Below are 14,903 nucleotides of genomic sequence, written 5' to 3'. Positions count from 1 at the left end.
TAAAAACCCAAATAATATATATGACCCCGCTACAATCACCATGCACACACAAATCAATAGGCCTGCTCACATATATCTTAGTCACAAAGAACTAAATAACATCAATAATCGAAGGCTATAAGGTAATATGTATAAGTCATTCCAAAATATGAACTAATACAAGTAGGTCTATGCGTATTCAATTAATAACAGGCCTAATAACATCCTCGAGCCTAGAGCACCGCACTTCATGTGCCCTACAGAGGGTCAATTTTGATATGACTTCCGCAGAGAGCACTCGTTTCCACCAGTTGCACGAGTTAGGGGAGCTGAGAGATCACGCTTACGCGTAGTCATTTAGGTATGAGGAGCGGACGAAGGAACTGCATGACAGAAAGTTGAAGGGGAACAAGTAGTTCAAGTGTGGGGATTTGGTTTTATTGTATAACTCCCGGTTGAGGTTATTCCCGGGAAAGTTGAGATCCCAATGGTCGGGACCTTTCACGGTCACTGAGGTTTTCCCGTATGGAACTGTTGAGATAGAGGATAAAGGCGGGAAATTTAAGGTGAACGGTCATAGACTGAAGCACTACATTGGCTAGCCGATAGCTGATCAGACTGTCAAGGTATTCTACCTTGACTCGCTCTCAGAGACGTAGACGTGTAGATGCATCACTCGGGAGACTGCCCGAGTTGTAGAGTTTGTATTTCTGTAATTTGTGTAAGCTATCTATTTTAGTTGTTTTATCTATTTTAGGATGTTCCAAGATGAAACTGCTCGTACTCAATCTCCATTCGAGTCGGTCGATTTAAGGGGTGTTCCTTTAAAAAAAATTTATAAAAACCAAAAAGAGAAAAATACGTTTATTTCTTTATGTTTTTGTTTTCCGTTTTGTACGCCGCTACATGCGAGCGATTTTGAGCTTTTGTAAGTTATATTATGCGCATGGTAGCTACGATGGCGTCTTGGAACAGGTTCTCCCGAGGTTGCGACCGCGAATGAAATGCTATACGGTCGCTTGTTTACTACTCAGCTCTTGAAGATTCTGCACACAAACCAGGGGAATAACCCATTCTTTGTTTTATCCTTGCATATTAATTTTTTATTTTTGTTTTAATTTTTATTTTATTTTATTTCTTTTCCTTATTCTCATCTAGGACAATTTCGTTCTAAGTGTGGGGATGAGATTTATTTTACTTAGTTGTAGAAAAAAAATTGAAAAATTTGAAAAAAAATAGTCAATTGAAATTTGTTTTCTCTATGTTAAATAGGAAATGATATTATTACCGAGTAGTTGTTATTTTATAAATTCTTGGTGTTTTCAAAATATATATATATATAATAAATAAGAACAGTACCCATTAGACCCACACGTAATGTATGGTAACCGAACAGTTTAGACTCAGTGATCGATGTGCTGGTAGGCTCAGCCTTCAAGAATGAAAGGGCGGTTTGGTTGTTGACTTAACTTTATAAAATGGGATGAAAAGGCGGGTAATACTCAAGCCTTATGTCTAGTTTGATCGTAAAAATTAAAAATTTTATAGAAATTGGAATAGACTAATCATACGATGCTTGGGTAGGTTTAACATTAGGGTACACCAAAGTAGCTTGTGATATAAACATAAATTTCATGCTTCTAGTTTTAGTGGTTAACACTTCATAGGTGTATGGTTTTATAACCTTAAATCCTGTATTGATGGGATGCCCCGGGGGGACGGACACCATGGGTCTTTATGCGATTTATCATCTGGGTATTCACATCTCCTAAGTGGAGTTATGAATATTAAAAGAGCTCAAAGAGTAAACCCGTAGTTTATTTACCAAATATAAGTCAATAAACATGATCACCTCGTACTTCAAAGTACAAATACACTACTGACTTGATTATACACGCTGTTAGTCATATGAGGTCCCCTTGCACGCGTCTTATTACCATTAAGAAACGGGCCACAAGGGACACGTCATATGTAAGCCCTATAGATGAATTTGTGCATACTCACCCTTGGAGATGAACTTTGGGGTATTGCTTGATAACGGGGGTATGCCATGTAGTTGGGGAACACTTACTAGTTAGCTACTTAAACATACATTAATCGTATCTAATGGCTTCTAGGTAGACCTTAATGCTTAAGCTTAGGTGGATAAACAATACCCTTGATTGTCTTTAGCTATTCATAAAAATGGCACTTCATGTTTTTATCAACTAAATATAAGGTTTAAGTCAAATTGGGGTGACTCGGGTCCGATATGGTTCTTAATTGTGGGTCCCACTGTTATTTAAACTGATAAAATTGTCGCGCCTTATTTGCCTCAGTAAGTATTAGGGGCATGGGTTTAAGTGGACAACAATACCGGCAATCGACCTGATCTAACTTATTAGGTGAAAGTTGGAAGAGATATTTGGGTAACGAGTCACTTGTTCTAATACTTTAAAAAGAAAAAATAATAATAATAATAATATATAAATAAAACCAAGAGTTGTCGGTTGAACTCGGTTATGATTCTGTGAAGTATTCTTTTTCAGGGACGAAAAAGTCTTAAGTGTGGGGTTATTTGATGTGTTGTAAAACACACGTATTTTCCGCACCTTTTATCTACGTATTATATTATATTTTATGTGTTTTTAACTTGTTTTAGATAGGTTTTACATAGTTTTAACTATCTTGTAGGTTATGGGTGAAAGAAAGAAAGAAACCGAACTTCTTGAGCAGTTTATGGGTCTTTTACGCATATGATTTGAAGACAAAGCTCAAAGCCCGGCCCATATGCATCATTGAAAAGCCCAAGCCCTACATTATTTTATAACATAAAAAAGAAAAAAAAAAACCCTAAAAGGGCAGCCCTTGTTCCGATCGGGATTTCCAGCAGCAGCCAAGGAAGAAAAGCAAGTGTTGTTTGGCTAGGGTTTGGGTGTTTTGGCGGCTAGGGAAGGAAGAAGACACAAGAACCAAGCCTCAGGATCATTCATCATCAATTTCACAGCCAAGGAGCAGCCCGAAAACCATCTTATATCCTTTCTTGTTAAACTTTGTTCATCACTTTCATTGTTCTTGATCAATTGTTGAATTGTTTTGCAATTGCTTTAAGGATTAACTTGTTTATGATTATTGTTGATCATTGAATGCTTGAATTGATTATTGAGATGAGTTATATGATGTTTTTATTGAGTATTTGCTGCTTTCCAAAAAGTATGCTAGGCTAAACTTGTCGGTTCTACCTAGGAATGATGATTATTGTTAGTGTTTGATGAGTTTATTGGATTGTTTGATTGATAGACTTTAATTGTTATTGTAAAGTTTGATTTAGAATTGAAATAGGTTGTGTTTAGTGGCTGGAAATATTATCAATTTTATTGCTTAAACCTCCTTGTGTTGGTTGATTAATTTTGTGTTGATTGATCGGTGCATTGTTTGATTCTAGACTTAATATTTAGGGTTTGTTTGCGGTAGGTACAACCGTAGGGTTTTGTTGCTTGAATTTGTGGTTAAAGTATAGCGGTTAGGAACCTTCTTAGAGACCGAGAGGTGATAAGAAGTAAGGTCGTCTCATTACCTTTGCATGCTAGAATAAGAATTGCGCGAGAGCGAGTTCGTTTCTTTTCCGGTTTGGGTGTTTTGAGCGACTAGTTGATCTATTTGGTTTAAGTTGAATTGTTCCTCTATCCTTGGTTGTGTAGTATTAATTACCATTAGGGTCGAGTGTTGGTGAGACCGAGAGGTGAGTCAACATTAGAACACGTTAGCAATTGTTTCCCGGTTTGGTCGTTTTAGCCGATTTTGAGTAGTTAAGACTTGTTGAGTGAGACCGAGAGGTAATCCAGTGAGCCCGAGCGATCCTTAGTCGTGTCATCTTTAGGGACTGGTGTCTTGATTTCATTCAATCCATTAGCTTGTTAGGCCTACAGTTTGATTCAGACCTAGGTAGACGTTTTTCTCCATCCAGAGTCAACACAGTTAGTTTGTCGTTAAGTTTTCTATTTTTGGTAACTTTTGTCAGTCAATCTAGTTAAGTCATTAAAAATCAAAAATCAATTAAATAATATTCTTAGGTAGGTCTTGTCTAGGGTTAGTGATCGTTGGCGTCCTTACGTGTCTTCGTGTTCGATACTCGGACTTCCTAGGTCTATACTACTTGCGATCGGTACACTTGCCGGTTGTGTGTGGTTTTAGGATTTCTGTTTTAATATTAAAGCTTAGTTGTGAGGGTCATCCGTTTCGACATATCTGACGCACATCAACGAGCTCACTCATAGAAATATACTTTATGCTCTCGATATGCGTAAGAGTCTTATGTCCAGATGGTTACTAAATAAGTTTGGTTTTCGTTTAGTTTTTGAAAGTGATAGGTTTGTGTTAACTAAGAATGGTGTGCTTGTTGAAAAGGACTATGCCCTTAATGGGATGTCTATGTTAAAAGTAATGCCCGTGGACAAGAATAATATGAATGAAAAGGCTACTACTTCTGCTTACTTGATTGAGTCTTTTAATGTGTGGCATGGTCGTTTAGGTCTTGTTAACTATCATTAAATGCGCCGTCTGACTTAACTAAATTACATACCTTCTATTACTTTTGTTGATACATGTTTTGTATTGTTGATACATGTTTTGTACGTCTCGATATTTATCTGGGTTATTAATGTAATAGATTAATGTATAGGGATTATTAATGTAAATTTGCCAAAATGTAAGGCACGTTCGTTACCCTGTAACGAATGTGTCACATTCGTCTAATGTACGTCCCATTCGTTAACCCAGATTAACGAATGGAACATAACGAATGTTGGCCATTCGCTATATTTAATGTAATAACGAATATGGATGTTTATTCGTTAAGTAAGTGTAACGAATGACTCATTCGTTAAGTTTATCTTAACGAATAAGGTAATCTTCCTATTTATACTCCCTGTAATGTATTTCATTAAAACAGTTCTGATATTTACGATTTCTCTCTCGTTACTCTGCCGAATTGTTCACTCAACACACACACGACACACACATAAAGTATACAAGCCTAATAGTATGGATAATCAATGAGATCATCGATGTAATCGTAAGGTCTAGATCCGTTTAGTGCTTATTCAAGTGGTATCAGATATTGTGACCTGATCTTCGATGATTCTCTTGATGCTAATCGTATAATTCATTGTGTATTGAATTCAATTCATGATGAATTGATCGGAATTGTGGTTTATTAGAGGTATTGATAGTCTGGTTTGAGTTTCGAAATGGTTTGATGGTTGTTTGTGAATTCGGACGAGTTCAGTGAGTTCGGATTTGATTTAGGAACAATTTGGTTTAGATTTTAGGTGCTACAGACGGATATGGACGAATCTGGACTTAGTTGAATAGTTTGAATGTTTGAAGACTGATTAGTTATGGTTTGAAGATTGATTCGTTATAGTTTTAGACATTCGCTAAGACATTCGTTATGATCTAATCAAGATTCGCTAAATCTCAGTCGCTAAACTTTATTCGCTAAACGAATTACCCTTCATTCGTTAAACCATTCGTTAAGCCATTCATTCGTTAAACCATTCGTTAAGCCATTCATTCGTTAAACCATTTATTAAGCCATTCATTCGTTAAGCCATTCGTTCAACCATTCATTCGTGAAAATCTTTTAACGAATATCACTTATTCGTTAAAGTATTCTCATTTAACGAATATCACTCATTCGTTAAAGTAATTCGTTAAGGAATCATCTCATTCGTTACTGTGTCCATTCGTGTGAACAGTAGCCATTTAACTTTGAAGATTTGACAAAATTTCTCCTTGAAGTTTAAAAAGTTGTTTATTCATGGCTTCGCAAAACGCGTCTTACTATGCGTTAGCTTCTCAGAACGTATTATTGCAACAGATGCTGACCATGGATAATGAAATCGGAAGTCATAACAAATGTCCCAAATTGTTAAAATTGTCAGACTTTGCTCACTGGGAATCAAGGTTTCGTGCTCATTTGGGATCTGTGCATCCTAGCAGTGTACGTTTTCTCGATGATGTGTATGTAGCACCGTTGATAGGAAGTGACAACATGGGATGGACTCCGAAACCATTCAAAGATTATGAGACTCAAGAGCTAAAAGATTTTGAGAGTGAAACTAAAGCGTACTCAACTCTCACCATGGCATTACCAGAACAGATTTTTCATTAATATAGTACCATCAAGATCTGTGCTTCTTTGTTCACAACTTTGAAAACAAGAAGTTTGGGAAACACTCTTGAGAGTAAGAAGACTCTCGTAAAATTTCAATTTAGAAGTTTTATTTTGATGAAAAACGAGACAGTTGAAGAGATGATTAACCGTTTTAGTCATCTGATTGTGGAGATGTCAAGTGTCAATCTCGAGCCAATTGAGACAGATAAGATTGATACACTGAAGAATGCTTTACTTTCCTCATACTCGACTTTCTTGTTTGTATTGAAAGAAAATGGTTTCTTTCAAAACACTGAGCTTACTGCTGTGCAATTTATAAAAAAGATTAAGGAAAGGGAATTTGATATCAAATGTCAAAATTCATTGAAAGAAAATCAAAACCAACATTCTTCAACTCAGAATCCTTTACTTTATGGAGGTGCTTTGCCTGCAAATCATTCTTCGAGTTCTGTGCCAATCAATGTGTTCTTTGCTCAATCTCAAGACGATTCTAATGTAAATTGTTCTCCTAATGTATGCTTTATGGCTAATGGAGCAAATGCAAACTCAAATGCTCCATCATCAAGCTTGCTTAAAGTAAATCTGCAAGAGGCTGAACAACAATTTGCATTCTTGTGTGCTTTCATGACTTCTTATGAACAGCTTGTTGGAAGCAAGATTGCTACGAGCGAACTGACGGATGAAGATTATGATCAAATCGACCCGGATGATCTTGAATTAATGGACCTTAAATGAAACATGGCTATGATTGTTCGTAAAGTCAAGAGGTTTATCCAACGAACTGGGAAAGATCTTCCTACGTTGAATAAAACTGTAGGATTTGACAAACTGAAGGTGAAATGTTACAATTGCGGGGATTTTGGCCATTTTGCCAAAGAATGTGATAAGCCAAGAAAAGAATATTATGGGCCATTGCAATTCTGAACGTTCCTCAGGAAAGATTTCATCTGGTGGGGATTAGTGTAAAACAATTGCATCTGGTGACCAAGATAAATCTCTTGCTACTCAAGCTCTAGTGGTTAATGAAGTTGTTGATTGGTCTCAACGTCTGTTGGGAAATCAAGCAAATGTGGCAATTGTTGAACCAGAAGAGAAATTCGAAGATGCTAGCAGTGATAATATATCAGAGGGAAGTGATTCATCTAACTCTGAGACAGATACTGATCAAAGCCTGTCTTCTCAAACCGAATCAATTCCTTATAAAGTTGAATCTTATGCTTGTATGGCTAAGATTGATGAGGTTTGTTTCAAACCTCAATCTAAAGTATCTGAACCTTCATCTGAAGTGATTAATTGTGCTGAATGTGCTGTATTAAAAGTCATACTTGAAACAGCAGTAAACTAGAACAATACTCTCACAAAAGATCACTTTATGATCAATGAATGCTACAAGCAGAAAACAATATTATTAGAGCAATCGACTCTTAAAATTCAAAATCTGTCTGAAAGCAATCATGATCTTAAAGCTAAGGTTCATTGCAAGATCGTTGAAGTTGATCAATATTTTAAGAAGATTCTACGACTCCGAACCTGTATTTCCAATCTTGAAAACAAAGTAATGGAACTTAAAAATAAGCTTGGAAAATTCAGAGATTCCTCATTTCTTTTGAATGAAATAATCGAACTTAACCATTCACATAAGAAAAATGGAAAAGCGGGTTTGGGATACGTCGAAATTCCACCTCCTTTTAAACATGATTACAGTAGCATTCCTGATGTGGAAAAATGTTCAGATATGTCTACTATTAAATCTGAAAATGTTGATACAACTGAAACTACTCGTGAACCGATTCATATCGAAAGTAAAAGAGTTTTTTTTTACAAAAAATGACTTGGATGGTTCAATCGAGGAGTTGTCTGAACCAAATGTTATTGTCAAAAACAAAGACATTCCAATTGACAATCACATTTTGTGTGAACCTAAAGATTTTGAACAAGCTGTGTATGATTCAAAATCTTTGGGTGTTTTTTCAAACACATCAAATACTCCTAAGGTAATTCCTAAAGTAATCCCTAACGAAAAATCTAATGTATCTCAATCAGATAAGCCTTCGGTGTCTGATGAGGAGTTGAAGCGATTCGTTAATCCTCAACTGAAATCATCAAATGGAAAAGTTTTTAAATTAAAGGGTTTATCAAAAGTGTTTTCTGACAAAGAAGTTCCTTTGAATCTTCTTAAACCTGAAATGATTGAAAGTGTATTTCAGGATGACACTTCAAAAATGAGTGAACTTGAACAAAAATTTTATCAATAAAAAATTGTTAATGTTCAAGAAAAACCAAAAACTAATGTTTTTCAATCTATCACATTCATAAAATCATCAGGGTTGGAAAATTCTTCGAATTTAACAAATCTTGAATTCTATAAGAAAAGACAGGGTTTAAAACACGAAACACCGAAGAAAGTTACAATTGAGAAACCCAAAGATGATATTCATAAATCTTTGCTATCAAAGACTACATATACTTTGCCACAAAACACTTTGGACTCTCGATTATGTTTCAAAAGTGGTGAACCGGGTCATGTTTCCAAAAAGTGCAAAGCAAAGGTTGATGATATCAAAGACTCATCAACTCGAAGGATTAACTCATTACCAAACTTAAAAGAAAATCAAGTTGATGAGTGTGTTATAATGTATTCGAATATTAATCCAAGGAAACTTGTTAGGGTTGATTCAGTTAATTTATCAAACAAATGTGTTGACCGTGATCAACCTATTTGTTCCAATACTAATTCGGGAAGAATATGTGATGGCTACTTAAAGAAGAAAAACAAGAAACGTGTCACTTATTCTCAAGCACCGAATACAAGTGTTAAGTTATCATATTCTCCGAAAGTCTCAAAGGGAGAGCCCAAGACTGAGGCTTGGGCTGCCTTTTTGAACTAATCATTTTACTTATTTGTGCAAGGCACATCTAGGTCCGTGTCCAATTACAAATGGATATTGGATAGTGGATGTTCTCGGCATATCACCGGCAACCTAGATCTTCTGAATAACGTCAAAGATATTCAAGGGGGTTATGTTGCGTTTGCTGGTAACATGGTGGAATGATTACGAAACAGGGAGAAGTTTCAAACGGAAAAGTGACGTTTGAAAAAGTTAATTATTGTGAAAAGGTGGATCATAATCTGTTAAGCGTGTCACAGATTTGTGATAAGAAATTCACCACTATTTACACTAACAAGGAATGTGTCATCCTTCAGCCGGGATACACGATTCCTGAAGACATGGTTGTCACGCGATCACCTCGATCAAATGATATTTATATACTTCACATGAGTTATGATGTACAAGTTTCACCCTCATCTACTTGCTTCATATCAAAAGCTACTGAAAAAGATTCTATTCTTTGGCATTGACGCACGGGACACATTCACTTACGAAAGATGAACTTTCTTATGTCAAATGATTTAGTGGATGGTGTGTCCCTCAAGAATTTCAAGTTCAATGATCACTGCGTCGCGTGCAAGAAGGGGAAACAAAAGAAGAAATCACATCCAAGCAAGTCATTAAACACGATTGTTACTCCTCTGGAATGACTTCATGTGGATCTCTTCGGTCATGTGAACCATGCCAGTATTGCTGGAGATTTTTATTGTTTGATAATGACGGATGATTTCTCACGCTACTCATTGGTGTTATTTATGGGATCGAAGGATCAGACTCCTGTCTTAATTCAGAATCTTATCACAAAAATCGAATCACTTATAAACTAAAAGTGAGACGAATTCGTAGTGCAACGAAACTGAATTCAGGAATAATGTATTGGATTTCTTTTTTATTCAAAAAGGAATTCATCGGGAATTCAGTGCACCTTATGTTTCTCAACAGAATGGTGTATCTGAAAGAAAGAATCGTACGCTGATTGAAGCTGCAAGAACAATGCTCGCTGATTCAAAGCTACCTGTTCAATTCTGGAACGAAGCAGTGAATACAGCATGTTATACACTGAATCGCGTACTAACTAACTCTAAAGAAGCTCAAGAAGACAAGTTACGAGCTTCTGAATAATCGAAAACCGAACTTAAAGTATTTGGAGCCATTCGGGTGTCCGTGTACTGTTTTGAAGAAAGATGCTGGAAAGTTTGATGAGAAAGCCTTTGAGGGTTATTTCTTGGGATACAACTCTCCTAAGAAGCGGATATTCAATATTTCTTCAGGTTGTGTGGAAGAATGGTATCACGGTGATTATCAAAGTTATACAACTCCACCAACTGGTGCTGGTCCCGATTGGATGTTTGATTACGATGGTTTATTTAATTTGTTTACGTCAGTGGTTGAAGAAGTATATGAAGATCTTATTAGATCTTATCTGGAAGAACAATGTCTTCCGATGTCAAGGTCTTCTTTGGTTGATGTGAATGACTCTCCTAACGTATCAGAGACGTCGAACGACGTTTCTGAATCTTCCGATGATGCTGATTTTGTGGACTCATCGTCTGTTATGTTAGATGAAGCTCTAGAGACAACTGAGCGAATTCTTATTAGTGATTATTCACCAATTGTCTATTCAGATTCAGCGGAGGAAAATATTACCAATTTGGGTGATAATGTATCTGTCCCTGCTAATCCTTTCTTAAGGATTCATTCGAGTCATCCGCAGGAACAGATAATTGGTGATGTGAACGATGGGGTTCGTACAAGACACCAATTAGCTAATGTATGTGATGATCAAGTTGATTGTAATGTATCTCCTACTGAGGATTCGATCGTTTGTGCTTATGCGGACTTGCATTCTTCGGGTATCCTTAGTATCGCACAATATACCTGCTTCCTATCACAGATAGAACCGACAAGTGTCACAATGGCACTCAAGGAACCGTCATGGGTTGAAGCTATGCAGGAGGAGATGCAACAGTTTATTCGACTGGGTGTATGGGACTTGATAGATAAACCTGATCACGTAAAGAAGGCGATTCCAACTAAATGGGTTTTTAAGTGCAAAAAGGACGACCACGGGGTGATCGTGAGAAACAAGGCATGATTGGTCGTATTTGGATATAATCAACAAGAAGGCATAAATTACAATGAAGTATATGCTCCGGTGGCACGACTGGAGACTATACGTATCCTTCTTGCCTATGTAGCCTATAAGAATTTTAAGGTTTATTAAATGGATGTGAAATCGGCGTTCTTGAATGGAGCTATTCATGAGGAAGTGTACGTGAAGCAGTCTCTTGGTTTCGAGGATCCAGACTTTCCCGAGCGTGTTTATCGGTTAAACAAGGCTCTTTATGGTTACATCAAGCTCCGATAACCTGGTACAGCACGTTGGCTGACCATTTGCTAGAGAGTGGATTCACGAGAGGGACTGTGGATTGTACTTTATTCTATAAGAACGTGGGTGATGATTTGCTCCTCGTCCAAATTTATGTGGACGACATAATCTTTGGTTCGATGAACGACAGCTTGTGTAAAGATTTTGAAAAGACGATGCAAACCAAATTCGAGATGAGCTCGATGGGAGAGATGAACTTTTTCTTAGGATTGCAAGTTCACCGGTCTGATTCCGGGATTTTTATCAATCAGACGAAATATGTGAACAATGTCTTGAACCGATTCAAGATATCTAACGGCAAAATTCCTTCGACACCTCTTCCCGTGGGTCACAATTTATCACCAGATGAATTGGAGGATATCGTTGATCCAACCCGATATCGTGCTATGATTGGTTCTCTAATGTATTTGACTGCATCACAACCTGATATTATGTTTGCTGTTTGTTTGTGTGCTAGGTACCAATCGAGTCCCCGAGTGACTCACCTGGCGGCAGTAAAGCGCATCTTACATTATCTGAGGGGAAATCCAGGCATCGGGTTATGGTACCCCAACAACGATAAGTTCGATCTCACCGCTTTTACTGATTCGGACTACGGAGGATGCAAAATCAACTCCAAGTCTACAACAGCGGGATGTCAATTCTTAGGAAACCGGCTTGTTTCCTGGCAGTATAAGAAGCAGAAAACGGTCTCAAGTTCAACAGCCGAAGCGGAATATGTGGCGGCCTCGAGTTGCTGCTCACAGGTTCTCTGATCCAGCAACACTTGCGGGATTACGGTTTGAAGTTCCTTACTACTCCCATTTATATTGATAATTCTGCTGCAATTTCAATCACCAAAAATCCGGTTCACCATTCGAAAACAAAACATATTGAAATCCGTTATCACTTTATACGTGATTGTTTTGAAAAGAAATTAATATCAATTGATAAAATTCATACGGATTTTCAAAAAGGCTGACCTTTATAATAAGGCATTTGACAAAACATGTTTTCAATATCTGCTGGGTATAAATGGTTTAAAATCTTTAAAGGATATTCAAAAGCTTGGTTAAATCATTTTATTTCCTGTTTTTGTTTCGATTTTTGTTGTTTTTATGGTGAGAAATATAAAATCTAAAAATATTGTGGTTTCTGTTTGTATAGAGAAAATTAAAAACTCCAAAAACATTCAAATATTAAAAAAAGTACAAAAACAATGAAAAATGCTCCTCAAAAATGAGTATTTGAAGCAAAAAAGGAAAATGAGTGTACATTGACAGGATTGATCTAGTACATGAATAAACTAGATTAAAAATTACTGTAAGGCCAGCAATATGATATGCAAAGATAGGCTTGACAGACTATATAGGAACTGATAAGATATAAAGATAATGATTGCCGAACCTAGTGGAATTACATCTTGAAAGATTGATACTATATTTGATTTAAAGAAAAGTCAAAAGTCAAAATGATTACTGTGTGCGCATGCTTTCATTTTTGAAGAAAATTCTGCTTTGTTTTTATTTTATTTTGCAAAGAAATTCAACTTTATTTTTTCTTTATTTTTATTCAAATATTGGATCCTCTCCTGCGCGATAAGATTATCCGACCTGAGGGTTAATATTTGGGTATTCTGCTTTATTTTCTTGGTATTTCGTATAAAATCTTGGACTTTCTCCGTGCGATAATACGGAATTATCCGAATTGAGATTTAAGATTTTATGTAATTTCAGCTTATTTTTATCTTTTTATTTTGTTAAAATGGAACCTTATTTGCGTGTAGTCATACTGACCTTAAGGGAAAATTTTAACCTTCTTCTTTATTTTCCTTTTATTATTTTTGCATGAGTCACAGTTAATCAAAATTTGAAAAATCAAAAGAAAAACGTACATGTGATATTCACTGTATAAGAGATAGAAATGTTATATCTGATTGATGGGGTCCACATATGGTTTCATGCCTAATTGAACCAAATTAAAGCATATCGTAAAGTTTCTGACAAGTCTGTGAAATGTTTAAGCGGACAATTATATCTGCAATCATCGTTGGGTTACGCGTATAATAATCATCGAAATTGAAGTGTTACTTAATGATATTTTCGTCAATATGATTCCCTGTTCAACTCACAAAAATATGTATTGCTTTAATAATTTAGTCGTTTATTGTTTTTCGTTATTTGTTATTTGAAAATTTACGAAAATCCAAAAAGATTTTTCTCTCTTTTCTTTTCTGCTTTAGTTTTGATTTACCAAGCTAGCGAATAAATTCAAAAGAAAAAGAAAAAGATTGATCCCCAAAAAGTTTTTAAGTTAATCGTGCTTAACGTAACTTACAACTGGTAACAGTTGTGCTTTTAACCGTAAAAATCCGTCTAAGTTAAATATTACCGATCCTTGATTGATCAGGTATTTTTTTTAATGTATGCGATTAAACCCTAAAATTGGATTTAATTGAATATTTAATTCATTACTAAAACCCTAATTGGTTTTAATTTTATTTAATTCCTTAAAAGAGATTTGTATCTCATTCGCAAAGGAAAACAGGGTGATTCGTTAAAATGTTTAACGCATGTAAAGCCATTCGTTATTTAAACATAACGAATGAGTTTCTCATTCGTTATAAAGACATTCGCTTCCGTTGTGCATAACGAATGGAAGTCATTCGTTTAAACATTTAACGAATAGAATGTTAAATGTATCATTCGTTAAGAATTTAACGAATGACACTTTCATTCGTCAGAAACATTAATGAATAACGTATGTTCGTTAAAGTTTAACAAATGAGAGACCTTTTCGTTTAAACTCTTAAACGAATCTGGATCATAATTTAACGAATGAGGCCATTCGTTAGTTCAAATTTTGAACGAATAACCTCAGATTACGTCAAATTATTGAGTTTATAATCCCAAGTTAGACGAATGAACATTCATTCATCTGTTCCTATTCCATTGCTTCCTTAAACGAATTCTTGCAAATTTTTCCCAAAATTCATACTTGCTTGCTTGTATAATTGACTGATATCTTCTTGTTCTATAGGTAATAACTATATCAGCAATATGAAAATTCATGGGATTTCATCGGGATTTTAAGGGTTAACTGATTAATTGGTTTATTATTAATAATTAAATATGAATCGAATAGTTAAATGCTCATAACTCTTATCTAGTGATCGGCATTCGTATTGATGACAAAATGTATTATGTGTTAAACCAGTGTTCGTTCATTGCTAGTGAGATTGATTGTGTAAATTGTAAAAGAATCAAAGGGTTCTGACGATGTTGTTCGTCGTCTTTGACTTCATTAAGTAAAAATAATGTATAAGGTTTGACTCCTGATAGTCAAAATCATAGGATTCGTTAAGTGTTAACGAATGATATGCCTATTCGTTAAACTTATTAACGAATGATTATTTAAGTTGGTAACGAATGAGGTATAACGAATCAGGTTGATTCGTTAGATAGTTAAAACTCATTTGTATAACATTTGTTAACGAATATGTTTCATT

The sequence above is a fragment of the Bidens hawaiensis genome, unplaced genomic scaffold (assembly GCF_021521415.1).
Source record: "Bidens hawaiensis isolate Kalapana, Puna unplaced genomic scaffold, B.hawaiensis_p1.1 tig00001299_1, whole genome shotgun sequence".
Classification (NCBI taxonomy): Eukaryota; Viridiplantae; Streptophyta; class Magnoliopsida; order Asterales; family Asteraceae; genus Bidens; species Bidens hawaiensis.
Note: the sequence above shows the minus strand (reverse complement) of the source record.